Raw genomic sequence first — 23,371 nt, forward strand, 5'->3', positions numbered from 1 at the left:
GATTTCTTTGGAAGTTAAATAGACTGTTTTGGTAAAATCAATGCCAACAGTACCACAACACATGCACAGAGATCCTAATACAAGATTAAATGTGGCCTGGAAAATAGGGGTGATCATGTAAAAGAAACCTCAGATTTTCTCCACATCGCTACATGAACCTTATGTCATCCCGATACTTCAAATAAGTGCAATATAGAAATGGATGGCTTTGAGAGAACACTTGAAGCTGTTTTATTGCAAAAGCAAAACAATGATTGATAAAACCATCCTCTTTTTTATATTTGTCTCAGGTCTGGTCAGAGTCGAAACAGAACTACTCAGTTCTTGTTAAATAACTTCTAGCCATAAAGATGGCTTGTTCCAAATGGGGACATGTTTTGAAGGGTATGAGACAGCCATTTGAACAGAAGAGTTATCAAGCTACATGGGCATTTTTCTTTGTCAGTATGATTTCACTATCACATATATCCCTGGTTCAAAAAGAATTTGTGAATATTCTATCTCATCATTATCTGAAGTCATTATTTATGACTAGCCTATAATGCCTTCTCAGTGTTTGGCTAGATTAGTTCAGTGTTTTTTAGACAATGTTAAAATGACTCAAGAAGATTTGAATCCAAATTAATTTGATGATCTTTAGATCTTTATATAGAGGCTTTTTTAGATTGACAGCATTAATGGTATTTCATGCAACAAGATAGCTTTGTGATGAAATACAACTACAGTTGAATATAGTGTGAATGCTATTTCTCTGCCTTTTCTGAGCAGACAAGATGATGATGGATTTAGTTTCACAATAGTTGTGGTGACTAAATATTCTTTCTGCTTTTCAGGAATCTGTGCTATTTCAGCTCAACATAAATCATTACTTTTAGAAATTACCATTATGGGGGTCAGACCGCCAGGGGTAATGTGGCATCCGTACCGCCAACAGGCTGGCGGTACGGAGACCCGTATTACGATTTTCTAACCAGTAGTAAAGTGGTGTATGATCCCTTAAACTCACTGAAATTGGCAAACAGGTGATTGGCAGATTTAATTATAAGTCCTAACTATATGGTAGTACATGTGCCAGGGGCAGATACTAGTGGACTGCAGCACTCATTGTGCCACTGCTACAGTAGCACTGTACAGAATGTCTCCAGGCATGCCACTGAAACCTGGCAGCGCAGTCTTTGGACTGCCAATTAAATTAGTTAAAATCACCCCTTTGACAGGACGCAACCGTCCTTTTAAATACTCGTAAATCACACCTAAGCTTGACTTTATTGCCCAATAAGGCATGGTGCATGGTGTTTAAAAGTAGGAAATTCTGAAATTAATGTTACATTTGTGATGAAAATGAATAGACCCCTAAAACCTATTTCACTGTGGCAAGTTTAGCTGCTGTGTAGGAAAACACTACATTACATTATAACACCTTATAATGCTAATTTTGGTTTTTGAAACAGCTAAAATATAAATTAGGAACTCATTTTAATAGTTATACAAAACACAATTTAAGAGTGATATTGTGTTTTTACAAACTATATTGTAATAGATACATTTAGAAAAGTTACCTTTACCTGTCTAAATGTCTAGAATGTCTGGAAGCCTTTCTGCTAGTATTCAGCTGTCACCCACTACAGATAGATCCCCTGTGATCCAATGTGGACTACTGCTAGACAGAGGAAAACAGCTTGGGGTGGAGAGTTGTTGGCCTTCCCTTGGCAGGATGGCTTGGGAGCTGTTACACTTGAAAAAGGACTAACCTGTCACAAGCAGAAGAACCAGAGACCAGGCCTGCCCCCTTCCTTTGTCACTCCAGTCAGCTTGGCTCCAAAGTCCAAACACAATATGAACGGGAACTCCCCTAGAACTGTTTTGGAATGACTTCAGAGGAAAGTTAAAACCCATAGGAAGTAGTGTTAAATGGGGTAGGGTAATTTCAGAGAACTCTTACCTCATTGGCTTGGGTGTGGTCAGTGGCTACCACCACCCATAATCTGGCACTGAGCATAAATAAGGCATCCCCATTGCCCTACTCAGAACACTCCTGGACCTCAAAAAAGAATCGGAAGGAGGACTGGCCTGCTGTCTGAAGAACCAGAAGAAAGACCAGCCTGGTTTACCTTGAACCCAGGCTCCTGGAAGTGGCTTCAAGAGTCACTTGGTTGACCTCCTATTTGAATGACAGGGTTACAAGAAGCTTCCAGAGGCATTTACCTGCTCCAAGCTGAGCAGTCTCAAATGGACCTGACCTGATCCCTTCTTCTGGCCTCTCTGGGAGTAAGCTTTTATCCCTAAGTACTGGGTCCAAGGTCCTGGACCCTTGGCAGTGTACTCCACTCTTCCTAACTTTAAGCTTCACCTTTGTCAATTCATTAACTGGATTGACATCAAGGAGTACCCGATTGACAGATTCTGAAGTCTCAACATTGAGCAGTACCTTATTGTTGGCCTCACAGGACACAAAACCAAGCAGCATCTGAGGAACAGTGATAACTTTTGTCAACTGCTTTGACAGGCCTGACACCAAGCAGCCTCCAATTTACTCCAAAACCTCATGCAAAGTGTTTCCATCATTGATGAGCCGTTTCCTGGATACAGTTGGCTACTTGGCCCCACATAGACATTCTACCTCTAAGTAAGTTTCTAAGTGAGAAGATAACTTTGTCACTAGGAAGAACCTGGTCTCTATATCCAACCTGTGCCACATCGCAATATGCCTTAAAACCTTCCCTTGTCTGGACCAGTGACACTAGTTGCCTGTGGTTGACACATTCATTTTAAATAGCATTTACACATTCATAACTCTGACTCAACTAATTGGATATTTGTAGTCCTGGTATGATTTTACTTATTTAAATATTCTGTTTTTCAAATTGCGGTGGGGGGGGGGTTCTGCTGTGTTTTGACTTTATTACTGTCTGAGTAATGCATACATTCTTTCCACATAGCCTCTAAGTTAAGCATGGTTGCTCTGTGCCATAACTAGGGTTGAACACAGGTTTACTTAGCAGCTTTTGTGATTCATCTTGACAAGAACTGTGCTTATTTTTTTAAGTGGCTTCTCACCACCCTCACTTATTTTGATAATATCTTACAATTATTTACTAAGCCTTTTGGGGATTTAAAGTTATTGCCAGGGTTGCTGAACCTTGGCACACAATTTCTACAAATTTATTTTATGAAGGTCTTCTGCCTTTAGAAGGACTTGGTTTAATGTTGGTTACAATTGACATTTTTTTAAAGATTGCCCATTTTACTCCTAGGTCGAAGTTACCAACAGCTGCAGCAATGGATCAATGTTTTCATTTTTTTTTTATTATAATGGATTGCTTCATACTATAATTTCTCTTAAAGGTGTTTAATAACTTTAATAATTTTCAGAGCTTTCTGTGGGACTTTGGGAGTTGAACAAGCTGTTTCTTTTTATAGTCATAGAAAAAACTAGTCAAAGCTTGGAGCAATAGCTACGATGGTAATGTAATGTAATTAAAGATAATTTACTCCTTTTTTAACAAATATGAAAAGTTGTGATAATAATGCAACTCAAACTCTTCAATGGTTGTACTATTCTTTTGTATGCAAGAACTGAATTCAAGAGTTTTACCACTTTCTCCAATATGGTTTTAAGTAAAGCTTGGATTTTTCTCCTTTTGGGCTGGCGAAAATGTGTGGTTATCTTCCTGTTCATACACTGCCAGTTACATTTCAACCACACTTTTTTCTCCAGTTTGTTGTAACCTACAACATTAATCCGCTGCAAATATCAACAAAGTCAAAATATGATGTTACAGTATCTTGTATAGGACAATGACAGCATCAATCAATTGAACAAGACAGAACACCAGAGAATGAGTGAAAATGTAATCACCTTAAAGTGTAAAACAGTCAGAAAAATGCTAAAAAGAATCAAGGGATAAAATAGTAAAGCAGGCAAAAGGAAAGAAAAATGATGCCAGATGAGAATAAAATTAAAAAAAACAAGTGAGAAAAGACGAAAGAACAAGGAAAAAAAAAAAAAAGGTTAGCAATCAGATTGAAATAGAACTGTATTGAACAAGGAGGGTATAATATTGGTGCATTTAATTTATTTCTTTATGATGTTGGCAAAGCAGAGTTCTTTGACATGTATTTGACAAATGTATTCATGTTTATCATGCTAACAAAATGAGATTAGAAAGACAAATACTGGTGTGAAAGAACATGCTATCCGTTCTTTATCAGTTTAGAGAGTGCATCTTGAAGAGAAGCTATGTTAAAACTATTAAATACAAAGTTTGAACTATTTCCCCAAAATATGTAACAAACAAACAAACAAATAGAGAACTCTGCATATCGAAATAACATATATAAACAGGGATTAAAATTAAAGCACCACCAGCTTTCCGAAAGTTGATCAATTTTGTTTCGTAGGAGATGGCAAATCATTAAGAAATAACAGGATATCTTGACAAATTTCCTAAGGTTACACATATACTCTCTGTTGTGTGGTGAATTTAGGGCACAGAGGCAGCATTCATTAAAAAAGAAAAGAGTGCAAAACGTCCACAAAAAGATGCCTTGAAATCTCTGAAGTATCAGCAATTAGTAGTGTTTTTAACCATTTATTGAAGATTAAGGGCCTGATTACGACCTTGGTGGAGGGGATTACTCTGTCTCAAATGTGACAGATATCCCACCCGCTGTATTACAAGTTCCATTATATCCTATGGAGCTTGTAACACAGGGGACAGGATATCCGTCACATTTGGACAGAGTAATCCCCTCCGCCAAGGTCGTAATCAGGCCCTGAGTGCTATATTTGCTGTGCTTTGGAATAGGGGAAATGCGGTAAACCAATGGTCATTCTGTCCAGTATTCCCACTCCAATTCAAGTTGGAGGAGCTGCTGGGTCACCTATAGTGTTGCCTCTGCTGGCAGTAATCCCTAACAAAGTGGTCCATCTGCTACACACCATTTAGGCAGAGTGGTGGGTTCCACAACTTATTGAAGGTGGGGGTTCTATCACTCATTTCCCCTTCAGGAGTAGGGTGGACTGGCAAGAAAATGTTAAATGGCCCCATGCACAAGGAGAAACATCCTTGTGTGTCAGGGCCATTTGTTTTTTTGTTATGAGAACACTTAACTTCATTATAAATGTTTGCTGAGTGGGTTGTTTTAAACATGGCACATGCTCACAAACATTCAGGGGCACAGTTAGATGCTCCTAGTGCCACTGGAGCATCACTTTTTGTGACGCTCCAGTGGCACCGTGCACTGCACCATATTTACAAGGCACCGCTAAGCCACTTTTTGGGGCTTAACGGTGTCTTGTAAATATGGGCCCCTCTGGCGCAGTTTTCTGTGGCAGAGGGGCGTGCAATGGGTGTTGCTATGGGAGTTCCACTGCCACACCCATTGCCTTTGACGCTGCCCAGATTTACAAGAATTTGTAAATCTGTGGCAGCACCAAAAACTAACACAGCATCATGGGTGGCATTAGCATGTCGCAACAAGGAGAAATACTTTTATTTCTCCTCGTTTTTGCTTTTTCTATGTGTGCTGCCTACACCCTTTGCTTTTTCTATGTGTGCTGCATACACCCTTGCACTATGGTACAAGGATTCCTGTGTTGACAGCTAAATTCAGTGCCAGCGCTAGGGGGAACACAGGGGTGCACTGTATCTGTGTAAATATTGTGCATCCCTGCGTTTCAGAAGTGATGCAACGCAGTGCTGCCAATTTTGTGTAAATATGCACCTCAGTTTTTAAAAAGGAGCTGAAATTGTGTCAGCCCCTTTACAACATAAACATTCCTGTCTGGTGTTAGAGTGTGAAGATTACTAATAAAATTGCTTGACTAACTGAAAGAAAAATGTGCATTTAAAAGTACAAGGCTGAAAAGAAAATGAGGTCTACACTGATAACTGACACAGATATTTCGAAAAAGAAAATAAATCACTGCCTAATTAAATGCATTTTATGTTTTACTGAGAGTAGTGAAAAATAATAATTAAATGTCTAGAAAATAAACAGTTTTGAGTTTTTATGAAATGTTGTACACTGCACATTTTACTGCTTTTAAACAAGCTGATTAAAAGCTAATTCGGAATGACATAATGTGATGCTTAGAAATGTTAATGGCAGTGGAAAGTTCCCTGTTATTTCTGAAAACAGGATGTGTGATGATCTAATGTCAGAGGGAAATGTTCTGGTGTTACTTTTAGAATGTTTTGCTTAGTTTCTGATAGATGATGTTCCATGGAAAACAATGGCTTTAGGTAGTTTTATGTAGCTTGAAACATTTCATCTCTGCTACTGAAGCTGGCAATGACAGTGGAAGAAGCTGAACCAATGAGGGAGAAAACTAAAACAAGAATGCAACGGAAGAAACATGTATTAGTTTTTTTTGGTACTGTCCCAACCACCCAATATTCTGACCACTGGTAGAATAGATACTTATTTTCTGGAGTTTAATATAGCAATGTTTAGGTGATGTCAGTTTGGACTTATTTTCATTCTTGCACAAGAGAGATTTATTTTCTTCCTTGCTGATGTGAGACTTATTTCTGTTGAAGTTACTGATTGTGCTGTGTTCAGATGTGCTATTGTTTCTGCTAGTGAAACAATTTGCTATGTGCAACTTTACAGTTCAATATGCTCAACTGATGAAGACTCTGCTACCCACTGAACCCATTAAGAAGAGGTATATAAAAATGTATGCATAATCTAATTAGGGAAATAGTTAGAATGTTACATTCTGAATTTGGCTGCACAAAATAAGTGATTGTGAATAATGCATCAGTGTTAACACAATGTTTTCGATCTCAACTGTGCATCTGATATTGTTGTTAGTCTGTATGGTGATTCTTGAGTGCCTAATAATTCATATTCTGTCAAAGCTGAGATTTATTAGAAGGTGTATTCAACCTGTGTTATTAATCTATCTTTATAATTTGGTTTTACACTTGGTATATGTGATCTTAGCATTGTTAGTCTAAAGGGCAATAAATGTTTAAATTCAACTAAACTGATGTGCTGATTCATGGCCAAATGGTGTGTTTAAATTACTGACTTATTACTGACTTATTATTGATGGTATTGTTTGTTTTTGTTTTTTGTTGACTCGACCTCATGACGGTTAATTCGACCTCATGACGGTAGATGGTTGTTTACACTCACGTGTCCCCTTATAAATAAATCATCAAAACAAATATAAGGCAGGAAGTGCCCACACTGGTGTGTGGAAATATCTATGAAGAGCCTTCAACAAGGTGGCAGAGGTAATTGCCTCCTCCCTCCTGGCCAAATAGCAAATAATTCACCAGAGTCGTTTAAGGGCCCAAATATTCCTCCTTCTCAATCCCCAACATTAGCTGAATTCTCATTCTCCCATAACCCAATATTATCTCTCCTTCAAACACTATGGGGCAGACTTATGAAAAGGGGTACTGCACTTAGTGCAGCGCCACTTATTCTGCACCCCTTAATGCCCTCCTATTGCCACCATGATAGCGATGTATTTAAAATACGGCGCACCATGTAGGTATTTAGGGTGACTAGTGCCATCATTTTTTATGCTAGTCCGGCGCTTTGCAGGATTAGCATAAAAAAATATGACGCTAATCCTGCAAAGCACCCTGAGGCCCATTTTAATCAACGGGAGCCTCTTTTAAACGTCTGCGCTTAGCAGGTGTTAAAAAATGGTGAAAAAAATGGTGCAAAGGAATCACGTAGATTCCTTTGTGTCATTTTTAAGGCCTCCCTAGTGCCGGAACGCCCCCCTTGCATACATTATGCCTGGCACAGGCATAATGTGGCACAAGGGGTTACAAAGTGGCGCAATGCAAGTATTGCAGCACTTGGTAAATATGGTGCAGCGTTTTTCCCCTTCCAATGCCACATTAGTAATAACAAAATTACACTAATGTGGCTTTGGAACGGCGCAAGGCCCGCATAAATCTGGCCCTATATTGTTTATTATGGCACAACACATGTTGCATACTTAACATGTTAAGAAAATAAAGTAGGTTAAAAGACCTTTAACAAGCAATACAGAGTATTCCTGACATTATAATACATTCTATGGGCCATTGTTACATTGCACAAAGAGTGCAGTTTCATACGCTGCAATATTCCCAGAGCCTCATTCCCCTTAAAACACAAGTGTACATTGTGGCGGTATAAAAATGCATTTGACATAGACCTGCTCATTGCACTTCTGCTGTAAATGCCAAATATTAGTGTTTAGTGACTAAATATAATTCACTGATGAGAAAGCATAACTGAATTTGGCACCACTGTGGGTGATTTGTAACCTTTTCCAAAGAAATATTTGACAATTGTTAGTAACTTTAAGTGAACACAATGCTTTAAAATGCTTAATTTGGTCACATACTTTCCCACCAGTCTCCCCTACAATTGTGAGTCTTGCTTGCTTCTTTCATGCTTAGTGATGTGAGGCCTGCCCTAATGCCCCACCAATTTCAAAGATCACCAACTGACAATACTGCATTGCTGTGCTTTCTGGCAAGAAGATGTTCAGACTAGCCCTCGGCGCTCTCTTATGTCGTGGCACTTTTCTCAGTCATCACAATGTGTATCTACATCATTATTTTTACTAATGTGGATTCCGTTTAATGTCATTTGTTTCTTTCATGATAAGAGACAAGAGGGTGTTTATCACCACATTAATACATGTTGGTACTTTGGCACCGCCATGAAGCACTATAAATGTAATTACAAAATCATTTACATGATAAAGGTTTTGAAATCCGAAACACCCTGCCAAAATGTGGGTCCAGATGTACGTAGCTTTTTTCTTGTTGCAAATTGCCAGAGGCCCTTTGTGACAAGAAAAAAGCCATGGCGGTGCACAAACCCAGTTTTGCGATTCAGTAAACTCTTTACAGAATCGCAAATAGGGTTTGCGAGTCACAATTAGAAAGGGGCGTTCCTTTCCTAATTGCGGACCGCAGTGCAATGTATGATTGTTTTGTAACCATGAATGCGGTAAAAAACATCGCAGTAAGCACCAATTTCAAATTTTGCTAACCCATCTGCAAATGGGAAGGGGTCCCAATGGGACCCCTTCCCATTTATAAATGCTAGCGAAAAAAGAATTTGGAGCAGGCAGTAGTCCCACTGACCACTGCCTGCTCTGAAATAGTTAAAATAAATCTTTTCATTTTTGTTTTTGAAATGCATCCCGTTTTACCAGCAGGCCACCATCCCTGTGAGTGCAGCTATTCCCAATGGGGTCGCAAATTGCGACCTTCCTCATGAATATTAATGAGGTAGGTCATTTGCAACCCCAGTGGGAATCGCAAACAGTTTGACGTACACTGTTGTACATATGGTTTTACGACACGCAAATTCCGAGCTGCAAAACTCTGGGTCGTACATCTCGCCCTTGGTCACATAATGTTTGCAAGTATTTTTTATGTCAATTCATTGTTGCAAGCCAACTTTTATCACTTGAGTTTTTGAAAATGGCAAACTCGTTTTTTATCTCCTGCCCATCTTTGTATCTCTGTAAATGTAGGGCTTTGTAGGAGCCCATGGAAAAATGCTAATTAATGGCTTGCTCCTCCCCTCCAGAGTAGCTTCAAGCGCAGAAGTGTGAGCGCAGCTTTTCTGAAAGATGGTGCTCCAAAAGCAGTTGGGGGCCATATTGATCTCATTTTATTTTAATGTAAAACGTGAACTTGTTATTTATTCTTTCATGTAATATTACTGGTTGATGAAGTTTTATGCTTTTTTATAATTTATTGAAACCTATATCCTTTTTCTTTCATTAAAACTATTTAGCCATGCTTGTTACCGAATCGCAAATTGGAATTGTGACTACATACTGATTCGGTATTAGGAAGGGGCGTGTCAAGGGCATCCTTTCCTAATACCGAATCGCAGCAGTCTGTAGGAATGTTTTGTGACCGAAATGTGGGCGCAAAACATTTGCATTTTGCCACCTACTTCAGTAGGTGGTAACCCATTCACAAATGGGAGGGGGTACTCCAGGAACACATCTGTTTTCCTTTAAGGAAAACAGGCTGCATGTAAAAAAAAACTAATTGCTTTATGTAAAAGCAATCACAGACATGGTGGTCTGCTGAGCCCAGCAGGCCTCCTTCCCCGTGACTATAGGCATTCACAATGGGTCATAAATGAGGTACGTCGATTTGTGAGCCATTGGGAATCGCTAAATGAAACTTCTGGAGTTTCATACATTTAAATAGAGATTACGTAATTGTGCTTCTCAAATAATCACAATTAGGTAATCACTATTTGGATAAATGATCCATCTGGCCCTTATACATCTAAAAAACAGCACATTTTTATTGCGCACAGAAAGCTTTCAGCCACAGCCAAAACAGCAGCAGTATAAACTCATTCAGGCATAAAGCAACCGAATAGCACAGGCAGCAGAGGTGAAGGCTTCCATCATATATAGGAGGGGGAGATTGTGCAAGACTCCAACCTTCAAGTTACAGACAGAGCTGTGAACATCATGCACGCATAAGACACAGCATCAGTGCTGTCCCTGTAGGGTCTTATTGTGTACAACTATAATCACAACACCCCCTAGAGGAATGGAGGGACGGGAAGGAGTACACTGCTGGAATCTCAGCAAACGTTCACAATTGCATTCTGGTAACTGTTGTTTGTGATGTTTCTCACAAATCAGAAAGTGCTCACCACCAGTTAATGAAGCCACAGTGTTGGTACTTCTCTGCATTCCTGGACATGAGTTTAGCAATTGGCTGTCTACCAAAGGGAGAAGCATTCAAGATTCAGGTTGTTTGGAATCTCTGCTTGTATTTCATCAGGTTAAGTACAATTCGAAAGGTGAGTCCCATCGTTCAGCACCCTAGTCACTCCCAGAAGAGTTTTAATCATAAAGGCGGAGAGGAAACACACTGCTGGCATCTTGGTGAAATTTTCATATTGCACTCTGGTCATTGCAATTTATTATATTTTCAATAACTGACAAGTTAGAAAGAGTTGACCGTTCGTTGGTGCAAACCGTGTTTGAATTGTGTACTTTCTGGATGTGTGATTAGCCATCTTCAACAGGAATGAGCAATTCAGATTCGGGGAGTCTACGAATTTGCATGCATTTCATCAGGGCAAGAACTACTCCAAAGCTCTCGGATGGAGCTTTAACAATACAGCAATTTGCCCTATAGCATTTTGTTAAATGCAGTTCATGATATTTCAGGGAAGTCACGTCACTCTCTGTCGAAGAAAGGCAAAAATCCAGAAACGCAAGTTGAGAGAAATATAAGGCATCTGGTGCTGTTATGTCAAAAATATGCCTCTTCACCTTTAACTTGTTGAGGTCTTCCAGGAGTCATTTAACTGAAGAGACTGCACACTTTGAAGTGGTATTTAACCTGAGAGATTATGCACATCACTTCATTCTACTTGCTACTCTGCAGAAGAAAAATGCACAAAAACATATATTTAAAGACGCAGGCACTGGCTGCACCGGCAGTACTGGCAAACAGTCTTCTACATGTGAGTAATTAAAAGTGACTGAAAACAATATGAACTGCATCTACTATAATGTATCTTACAGAACTGGTACTGTCATTCCACAAGTGTGCTGCCTACCTCCTTGATGTCATGGAAGAACTCACCTTCTCTCGTACCAGCCTTCATTCCCATCTTTTAGCTTATGCAAAAAGAATCCAGCAGGTAATTGTGTTCTGGAAATCGATGAGCTAGTCCCCAGAACTATTCAGTCTTTCATTCAATCCTAAATTTCAAATGGCAGCTCTGAAGGGGGCATTCATGGATGTGAATAAATTGTTAGCAGATACCACCCACAACTCACATCGTACACAGACATGAGGCCTCCGCACGCGGTATGAAACAATGTCACTGCCACTCACCTGGGCTGTGTTAAACTGAGGTTGCACAGTGTGCAAAATAATGATGAATTGATTGTGGCCCAAGTAAATATCAGCATTCCATCACTTTCTTGTATACCTCAGTGTGATACTCAAAGTGCAGCGGGTATGCCCAGACATGGGTCCTGTGCTCTCTTGGCCACTGGAGGCTATCTATTCCCAATTGATAAGATCCATAAAAGGTGAAACCAGTCTTAGACTGATTGTGTTCTTGTTCAGAAAGGACCTGGCTTGACAGTTTGGGCTAGACTGTTCCTATTGGATCAAGGCTGATTTGCATATGCCTGAATCTAAACGGAGGTGGCATTGTGTGCAAAAATACAATGGACTGGGATACAACCATGTAATTATGAGTGGCTGAGATTAATTAAAGCATCCCACCAATCACTTTTTTTTTTAATACTTCAGTGTGACGCCCTGTCAGGGATACACCTAGATGTGGGTCCATTGCTCACTGTGCCACCTGAGCCAAGCTGCAATTGACTGATGAGTCACAATTATGCTGAATTTGTCTAGGGTTGCTTGTGTTCTGGTTCATAAAGGTCCTGGTTTGGCAGGTGGCCCTGGTAATTACAGGTTAATGAGATTCATTCAAGCATTCCATCCATCTTTTTTTGTATGCTTCAGCATGGAACCCTACATTTAATGGGTATGCCCAGATGTGGGTGCCATGCTCATTTTGCCACAGGACCAAAGCTGCACCCAACTGAACAGCCCCAACTGGGGTGAAAACATTCTAGGGTTCCTTGTGTTGTGGTTTAAAGAGCACCTGGCTTGCCAGTTCAGGCTGGACTCTTCCCAATGGAGGAGGATCCAGGTTGATTTGCATATGGTTGGGACTAAGTTGTAGTGGTAATGTGGGCAAAAAATGATGCACTGAAATGTGGCTGAAAGTAATTACCAGTGGCTGAGATTAATTCAAGCATCCCACTCTTTACTGTTTTGTATACTTCAGTGCAACATCCTAAATGCAACAGGTATGCCCAGACGTAGGTCCCATGCACTCTTTACCAATGAAGCCAAGCTACAGTCAATGTATGAGCCCATACTATGTCAAAACCTGTCTTGGGTTGCTTGTGTTCTGATTAGAGAGAACCTGGCTTAGGAATTTGGGCTGTACTGTTCCTATTGAAGCATGGTAAAGTCTGAGTGGATCTTATCTGAGGTGGCATTGTAGGCAAAATAAACAATGGACTGGGATATAGTTATTAGTGGCTGGGACTAACTCAAGCATCCCATCCATCACTTTTGTGTACTTCAAGTTTTATTTGCGGCCCAAACAGATAAATTGTCTGCTACTTGTGTCTTTATGGTTTGAGCCATCCGAAAGGTTATCCATCTTGTACCACCTATTTACATGAAGACAGTTGTCGAGTCAACTTTTCTATTACATTGAGACAGTTGTAATTCTTTATATCCCAATTTACCTGGCTTTCTTGCCAATAGAAATCAGCACATATACTACAATCCTACAAGGTCTCTGCACTTACACTCTGACAACTTTGTGATTGTTCCACATTAGTGCAGGGACCAAATGTGTCAGAAAGTTCTTAGTGATTATATCTAAAGCTTGAAACACCTTGCTCCCATCATTTCATTCAGCTTTCAACCACTAAGATTTTATCAACCATTGAAGAAATGTTAGTTTGATATGTCTTTTTATTAATGTCATTTTCATCCTGGATTACAGATAGTTTGTCCTTAGACGGACACCAGGGTATCTTTTTATTTGGTATTTGCATGCTCAATATATAAGTAAACTAAATAGATTGTATACCCTGAATATATGTGAAGTGAATCCTGCTCGGATGTTTCTCAAGTCAATGACTCTTTAATCCTTTCTGGATCACCTGGGGGCAGAGAGCCCAAGGCTTGCCATGGTCATATTCTTAAACTTACAGATCCACCAGAAGCGCTTTTGATTCCATAACGTCACATGTCCAGCCACCAGTGCATTTGCACATTGAAAGTGTATACCTGTTCCCCAGGCAAGACAGAAGTTCTGAACAGCAAATCCATTACCACCTGCCAGGTGAGATAAGAGGAGGTGGAACATTTCTTAACAGCTTGTTATTCTGCATCTCATAGATTCCTGGGTCATTTCAGGCTCAGTTGACTAGTTAGCCAAGAGGTTAATCAGAAATGTGCCAAAATGCCCTTTTTAGGAGCATACTGCTTACATATAAAACAGAGATTAATACTGCACATTGTTGGATCTAGAAATCAGTCAGTGATGGAGGAGAGTTTAATTTACAGAAGCACTAAAATGAAATATTATTCAATAAACTTACCTTCACCTCAACTCATTTTCAACTTCACCTAATCTTACATTACGCAAAACTCAATCTTAACTCTTTATACTAAGAAGCAGCTCCCCACAATCACTGATCAATTTCTACTCACCTCAGTCTCTTTTACACATCATGTTACGCTCACATAAGTGTTAGTTTAATGTCATCCAAATCATCTTATTCTCATCTCAACCTCACTTCAGGGAATAATTGTCCCACCTCATCTGACATGCACATCACTGTCCTCCGATCCTCCAACTCACCCCAATTTCACCTCACCTCAATCTCACTTCATTTATTCTTAAATCACCCTCTCTTAACTGCAGTCATACCTCCCTTAGCTCAGCCTCATTGTTATCCACATTTTCACACAGAACCACAAACATAATTCAGAACAAATACTACCAATTCCTGTTCCATGCACTTGTCTATATCAATCAAATTCATATTATCTTACCCTCATCTTACCCTCAGCTAAACCTCAACCCCAGCTCCCTTCAACCTGAGCTTCCATGTCTTTATTTTAGCCTGCTTATCCCACCCTCAGCCTGAGTTTTCCCTCACTATCTTCTCTGTCTCATCCTTGATATTTGGTCAAATCACTGCTTCACCCTTTTCTCATACCAGAGAGAGAGGGGGAAAGAGAGAGTGATAGGGAGAGGAAGAATGGGAGCGAGAAAGAGAGGATACATATTAAAATAAAGCTGGTATAAAATGGGGTGAAACAGAGATGTGATCGAGAACATGATAGAGATGAAGATGCGGTAAAGCTGAGGATGAGGGTAGCAGTAAAAGTCATCTAAACTTAGAGATGGTAATATAGGATCACAGTGTACTTGTTCTATTCTTATTTATATGGTTGATTAATTGATTTCAGTACTATTTAGGATCATTTGGAGGATAAAAATAGCATCCATTTAGTATTTCTTGTTTTACTGAGACTACATATCTGTTTGTCAATGTTTTGAGTAAAGTGTGTTTTCGATGGAACTAAAGTGCTAATATTGAAAAATGTTTTTGCAACAATGTGCGTTATTTCAAGTCAAGTTTTAAAAGCAAAGTGAATTGTAAAGAAATTGAAAACCTTCAGTATAGGACATGCTTTTTTATGTAGTAGATTGACACTGCAGTATATGTGTAAAAGGACATTAATAAAAAAGAAATTAGGCCTATATTTATCAAGGAGTTGCATCGCTCTTGGACCACGCAACGTGGTGTAAGAGCAACGCAACAATTAAGGTAGATTCATCAAGCCAGGCAAGGCCACCGTGCATGGCCTTGTCTGGTTTGATAAATCAAGAGTAATGCAATGTAGCGCAAATCACTTACTCTGCCATGGGAAGTGGTTCCCTGAGTGGAGCTTGGGTGTTCCCATGAATCCACCTGCAAATTTTGGTGTATTACCAGATTTACAATCACTAGTAGACATGGGAATGCGTAAAAAACCTACGACTTCCCAGGTGAGATGTAATATGGAGACATCTTTTAACTACTCCTCGTTACTACCTTTTTCTATGTGTGCTGTATTATGCAACAGACATATAAAGAGGAATATGCCTCAGAGGATTATTTTTGTGTATGTGTAGGAAGGTGTCCCTTCCTGCACAAAAACAATCCTGCTTGTAGTGCAGGCACTTTGCGCCATTGTGTGCCAGCACTGGGATGTGACAAGAATGCACCATACAATATTAAGTACAACGCATTCCTGCCCGTTCTCTTGCATGCAGTGCAGCAATGTGACTTGCTGTGCTGAGTGATACTTTATAAATAGTGCCCTTAAAATGCAATATGGGATAGTGTAATTGATTTCCTGATGTGTGCTGATGTTTATTGTGACACACTGGAGGAAGAGGATTCATTGGTGCAAGCTTGCAGCAATAAGTATGTGCATTAAATATATACATATATAGAAAGGTAGCTCCTGGTCCAGAAAACAACCTTTTTTTTTGTTTTGGTGTAAATCCATTAAGCAGTTTTTGTGAAATTAAGGTGAAAAAAAGGTTTATTTTGGGGTGCAAAGGATTTGCCACGCCTCCCACTCTCATGCTGAGATCTGAATGGCTGTCAATACTGCAACCAGGAAGTGTTGGCAGTCATCTTAGGGTTCGGCTTTAAAGTGCGGCCCCATTCAAGGAGCCAATAATGACCATGTGACCGCCACCACCCCCCCGGCCGGCTCTTGTTGTCCCAGGGTGCCCACCCCTGCGACATAGAAGTTTGCTGTGGTTTGGCTGCAGATTTACAGCTTCTGCCGAGCCACAGCAAGCATCTCTGTTTCCTGCAAACAGGTATGCATGCAGGGAACATAGAAGAAAGCTTTGCTTCAGCAACCACAGAGCTACTACTGAAAACAGCTCCTTGCTTGTTAAAGCAATGTGTTAAAGCAATGTGACTGCGAAGGAGGCATTGAGGCTTCCCCCGCAGTCCCTTTTTATAAAGGGCACATTATAAAAAAAGAAAAAAACATGTAGGGACCGCCTTTAAAGACTCCAATCCAGTCCCAGATAGCCCATAAATGGCTAAAAACTACATTACAAGTAAAAGAAAAATAATGGCTTAAGAGTGAAGGTCACTGAGCGTTGAGGGTTTGAGTCCAGCCGGTCTTGTTTCCCTCAACACGTGACCTAAGAAAACTATAACTCACGCCCTCGCTATGCACTGCTAATTACCCCACAAATGATGGCACTCATGCCATCCTTCACAACATCATTGATATAATCAATGTAATATTTGCAGTAAAAAAAAAAATTACAAAACTGTGCATGGCGGGGGCGTGAGTTGTAGTTATCTTAGGCCACGAGTTACTTGAAGTAACTCTAACTATCACTGGTGAATAATTTCTATGGTTTTGTACTTTTCAAATGTGAGCCTAACTATAACATCCGTATAACCTTTGTTTTTTTATGTGAATCTATCTATCTATCTATCTATCTATCTATCTATCTATCTATCTATCTATCTATCTATCTATCTATCTATCTATCTATCTATCTATCTATCTATCTATCTATCTATCTATCTATCTATCTATCTATATCCTCCCCTTTTAGGGTTAGTAAGGTGTCCATCCTCTTCGTTGGAAACTGCTTCCACACATTGGCCTCCAAATCCTCCTTAGGGAACCTGTGTCATTTTTTTTACTCTACAGTGGCACAAACAGTCCCCCACACAGCACCACATTTACAAACTGGCTCAATAGTACAGTTTGAAAAGCTTTGCGCCAGGTATAATGCATGCAAAGTAGGCGTTTCGCCCACAAAAGGGGCTGCAGAAATGGCGCAGTGAAATCTACAAGATTTCACTGCACTATTCTGTGCCATTTTTTTTAACGGATGCTCAGGGCAGGCGTTAAAGTGACACTGTGCTGTTTTCAATGCCCCCACCCCTCGCATTGCTATACTAGCATCAACATTTTGAAGCTAGTTCAGCAATGCTACGGTTTAGGGCCACAACTGCATCAGAATTTCTGATGCAGCTGTGGATACTGTGCTCCATGGAGCACTGTTCTGTAAATATAGCGCTCCCATGGCATCGTTAGGGGGGCGCAGGGCAGTGCAAAAAAACTGGTGCTTGATCACAATGCACCAGCTTCTTCTAAATGAGGCCCACACTAAAAGTTTACCTATGTTCACCTGGTAGCTTGACACAGAGCAGTCAGACTAAACTCAAGAGGCAGTTTAGATAAGTAACCAATATTTATCTGATTCAAACAAGACCAAAACGAAAAAAAATCCAACACACACAAGTCAAGAAGTTTTAAAGGTTAAAACAAAATACAGTGCTTAGAAGGCAATAGCTCCAATCAGAACTATCTGGTTGGGCTAGACCGGGACAAATACAAAAGTGCACTCCTACCACGATGGAGCTCGGCCCGAGTACAGGAGTCACACAGACCCACTGACAGTACCTTTGTTGCATCGATGCTCGGTGACAATGCGTTGATCAAGAGGAGCAGGTGCTTTGTTTCCTGATCAGGCAATGTAGTTGATGAGTCGATATCCATAAGCAATGAGTATTGCTTCTGATGCGTCAGTCCTGCATCAGCCAAGCTGGGGCTGCATTGTAAGTCAGGGTCGTTGTATCACACAGTTGGCGAGTGGTGTTCACGGCTTCAGTATAGGCAGTGGCAAACAATATTGCAGCAGCAGGATGTGTTGGTTTCAAGTGATGCGCTGGTGTAGCATCAGTTCTTGTGTTTTAGCACCACACTCACCTCCAAGGGCCCAGGATAATATGTGGACCACGTGACAGAGTCAGACTCACAACAAAGGATCCCAGGTGCTGGTAGCAAGATGCAAGTGTAGTTTCTGCTATCCCTGAGTGTTAGGAAACAGGGGGCAAACCCAGGCAGGCCCTTGGAGAAACTTTAGATTGCAGGATGTAGAGAGCTGGATCCAGTCCTCTCACCACCAGGGAAGAGGTAGCAGGCAGCAGGCCAATACAGTAAAGCAAACAGCAAAGTGACAGTCCCTCCTGTCAGCACAGTGGACCTTCTTCCTGGTAGAATGTCCTCAGTCCAGAAGTGTTCTTAGTGTATGGTGTCAGGGGTCCAGTACTTTTACCCAAAATGGCCTTTTATGTAGGGGTAACATCAAAAGAATTTTCTGAAGTGCACAAGGGTGCCTTTCAACCAAGCCCTGTCTCCAACCTACCAGTAGGGGGTAATCATCCATTTGTGTGAGGCAGGACAGCCTATTCAGATGTAAGTGTGAACTGCCTATCCCTGCCCAAGACAACTGTCAGTATGCAGATGTATCTCTTCTCACACCCAGCCCTTGCTGATTATGTCTGTCGGAGAGAATGCACAACTGTAGCTGTCACCTATTCCCTGATGTGTATTCAGGGACAGGCTAAGGAATAGAATGAGTAAAGCAAGAAAATTGCATCTTTCTAAAAGTGGCATTTTCAGAGCTGCAGTTTAAAAAACAATTTTATCAAAAGATGTATTTTTAAATAACGAGGCCAGAGACACCAAACTCAATTTTTCTATCTTTTCTCAATTGAAAATTATACTCAGAAGATGTTCCAAGGTAACCCCAATGTTAGCCTATGGGAGAGATAGTCCATGCAGTAGTGGAAAATTAATTTAAGGGTTTTTCATTACCTGGACATGTTAAACTTAAAAGTACATGCCCAACTTTTTAAATACACTGCATTCTGCTCTTGGGTCTACCTTAGGGTTGACTTACATGTTATAAAAATTAAGGTTTGAGCCTGGAAAATGGATACACTTGCATGGTCAAAATGGCAGTTTAAACTGCACACATAGACTCTGCAATGGCAGGCCTGAGGCATGTTGGAAAGACTACGGTAGTGGTTGCCACAATCAGTGCAACAGGCCCACTAGTAACCTTCAAATTACAGGCCTTAGGCACAATTACTGCACTTTACTGGGAACTTACTAGTAAATCAAATATGCCAATCATGGAGAAGCCAGTGTTACTATATTTTAGACACAGAGCACATGCACTTTAGCACTGGATAGCAGTGGTAAAAATGACTGCTGGATGCATTTCCCCATTGCTTACTTTGACTGAGCCCACAATATGGATCTTTGTCTGAGAGTGCTGGAGAACTCCTTAAGCTGGAATAACAATTACATAATTTACCATTGAGTTCTTTTATAGTCAATAAAGAGAGTACTTAATTGTTTCAACTTATTTATTGAAGAATTAAAATGGTCTTTATTGATCAAAATATTCAAGTTACAGAAACACACATGAAGAGTGTCCTGAATCTGTCTCTGTTCTATTCGTCTTCATCCCAAGACTGCATTATGTCTGAATAATTCTGTATTCTTAGTCTGGGAAAGCTAGAATGGAATGTTCAGTCTGTTACATTAACTAAGATTCTCATGGTTATCTGTCTCATATGCTTACAGCTATCATACTTTTCTGTAACAAATTATCAACTCTTCTCTAAGACTCAATACAATCTCTGCAGTGGAAGGAATACTCTGTTTTATCTAACTTCTCAATAACTAGGCAGTTCCCATGAGCTTCTCTAAACTCAATCCTACTCCCTGAAAGTAATAAGCTCAGTATTGTTTCTCTAAAACATCACCTGATGCTCTCTATATAATTCAGTAATGCTCACTAGTTACTTATCCTCTTAGCTCCAACAGCAGTAGTGGCACAAATTAGTGGTCAGTCAAAGTAGTCTATACTCTGTCAATAGTCTGTCATCTCTGGCCTCTGCTATTGCTTCTTCTCTCGATCTTTCTCGAACACTGATTACCCATGCCCTTTTCCTAGGACACCTTATACAATTAATTTGATTGATAGAATTGTTATAATTTCTTGAGATGTAGCAACAGTAGAGAATGAATCCTCTTGTTAGATGGCAAGGATTGAATTCAGTCACTCCCTTCTCACACGCCTCTAATTCTGTAAGAACAATTTTGCATACATATGTATAATGCTTACGTAGTTCACATAATTAATGTAAGGTTAATGTTTTCTTTCTTAAAGCAATGTTACTTTCTAAGTACATGTCAGCACATTTCAAAGCTGTTAGTAGGTGGGTAGGAGTGTAAGTAATACTGGTTGTATTGTTTTAAAGAAAGTTGTCATTTCACAGGTCAAAAAGAGATTATAGAAGAAATATTTTAGAAATAATTGTGCCAGCCTAGCAAATTTCACAAGTCATGCAGCATGTGTTAGACATAGTTCAGAGCATGCTTTTAAACGTTCAAGTAACAACAGATTTTAGGCCTGCAAAAATTATGTTCAGCACACTGTCAAAAACAGGAGGTCAGAAAGCAAAAATTCAGGGGAAACCACAGCAAAAGATGCCGGGTCTAACAATAACTCTCCACAAGTTGGATGTGATTGAGTGCACCTGACTGCCGCTGGTGCTCTGTTATGGCGTGATGGCCAACACACCTACTTAATCCAACCAAATGTTCTTCTGTTAAGAAAACAATGGCACTCCCAGCTCCTTTGCTCTGCAATTCCTTTTATTTTCGGTTGATGTCAATCAAAGCTTTCCGGTCAGCGCCATATTTGCCATCATTTTTAAACACATATGAACATTAAAGCATAAACACAAACAAAGGACTATTCTCCATTACAAAAAGGTATAGAAACCATGGCGTCCATCTTATTATCTTATGGAGCTTCATCTCAACAGAGTATATTACGATACAAACAAGCCTTTACTAGGTCAAGATCGATTCCCCCATCATCTGACAATCAAATGGAAATACAGCTGACAACAGATAACCCTCAACTTCTTCATCCTCAAATGTGCATGCAGTACTGCAATTCCTACAGACATTGTTTTAAAATAAACCATTAAGATAGTCCAGCCGATCATCTCCCGTGGTAACTGGTTATACACAAAGTGGAACTGATTTCCATGCCATTGTAATCCTCTCACAACTTCAATGTTCTTCAAAATGGTATTATACTTCATACCATCAGTGTACTGATTTAAATTATTTCAAGAGTCCCACCCATCACCTCCCAAGAGTACAGATTGAGAACAAAAGAGGAGCAAACATCAATAAAGCCATATGATTTCACACCTTTAACATTCCACGCAACGTATATGTGTTTCTAGTCATTATTACATTGCTGTCTGCATAGTGTCAGTCTCACCCAATATTCCCTGAGGGGACAGTTCAAGGACAAAAGGTTACAATTTCACGCCAGTGGGCTTACCCAACACAGCTGCAGTAATCTTCAAAAAAACCTACTTACATTGGAATATCCTATTGTTTAAACTCAAATAGAATTAGACTTGCAGACTGGACTCCATAACAGACAATCTATCTAGTTTATGCAGTTCGGCAAATATTCTCAAAATACTGTTCCTGGTACTCAAAATAAAGAAAAGGGAAGTTAAAAACATTAAAATTTTATAATATGGATGAAGCAATAAAAACAGCAGAAACACAATCCTAAATAAACGTGTGTAACTCTGTGTCTACATTCAAACATCTTGGTTCTAACTAATCCAATTTTTATATGTATATTGCTTCTAACCTGCGCAGTGCTTTCTCTCTCTTTACACCTCTCAGGCTTTTTCGGATAATGTGAATCACTGAGTACTGCAACTGGTCAGTGTTACCTTGATACTTCTTCCAAAAGTGCGTAGACACTGGATAACTACTGACACTAGTCCTCAATGTTCTTTATGCGTCATGCCAGTACTCCAATTCATAAACTCCAAAAGTAAAAAAGCCCATTTGCATATTGGTAAAGACAAACTACATAACTGAAATAAAAAACAATTACAAATGTTATAAATAGTATTGAATAACAGGAGCCGTAGCTAAATGTTTTAAAATGTATTTAACTTTCTTGTTAATATGTTTTTCCTATTCAATATAGAACATTGGGGGGTATTTTTTTAAAACCTCAAAACAATCAAAGTATACAAACCACCTATGTATACCACAAATATACTAACACTTATACAACACAAATACTCATAAATTTCCATTCTGAACTACAAAGGCTCTGATTCTGATTGGAAGGATATATTGTCTTGCCCCGGGACTAAAATTTCATGTTTTGCAGTTTACAATATATTTTTGAAATATAAGCCTGGAAAATGTTGTCAGGGTTTAAAGGCCAAAGTTTATGGGTGGAACCATGTGGGAACTTAGTAAATAGTAAATGTTGCTAAAAACACCAAATATGCATTTAATTCCCCATTTTTGGAGTGAAAACTCTTAGTATGAGGTCCTCACCACTTACTCATCTCATGGAATCAGTGCTTTAACTTATACAATTTTGGCATCAAGATAATAGGAAATATACCCACTTTGAGATGTCTACTACTCTGGGTAATGCTTTGGGTTACACATGAACTAAGTTGTTACAAGGAGGGATTAAAAGAGATTATGGGGCTTGATAACCATGCTACCCTCAAGTGGTTTAGCCATGTCTAAGCTTGGTTTAGTAAGTTAGGCGTGAGTTGCTTCTGGAACTATCCTAATTCATTAACAGCTCATTCCAAGAAGATTTTGAAACTAGCTTACTGGGGATACATATTAAACAGCGCCCTTAGTAACTCCAGCCTAGGAAGGCTTTCTGCACAATTTTTAAGCATAAAACTGTTCCCAACTTTTGAACCTTATCTAGATTCTGTGCAACCTCAACTAGCGAAAACGCTGTATATGAAATTTAATTTTGCCATCCTCCAGATTAAATTGAACACGATTAGAAGGCCATCTGGACCCACTGATGA

Source organism: Pleurodeles waltl, chromosome 1_2, assembly GCF_031143425.1.
Source record: "Pleurodeles waltl isolate 20211129_DDA chromosome 1_2, aPleWal1.hap1.20221129, whole genome shotgun sequence".
In the NCBI taxonomy this organism is placed as follows: domain Eukaryota; kingdom Metazoa; phylum Chordata; class Amphibia; order Caudata; family Salamandridae; genus Pleurodeles; species Pleurodeles waltl.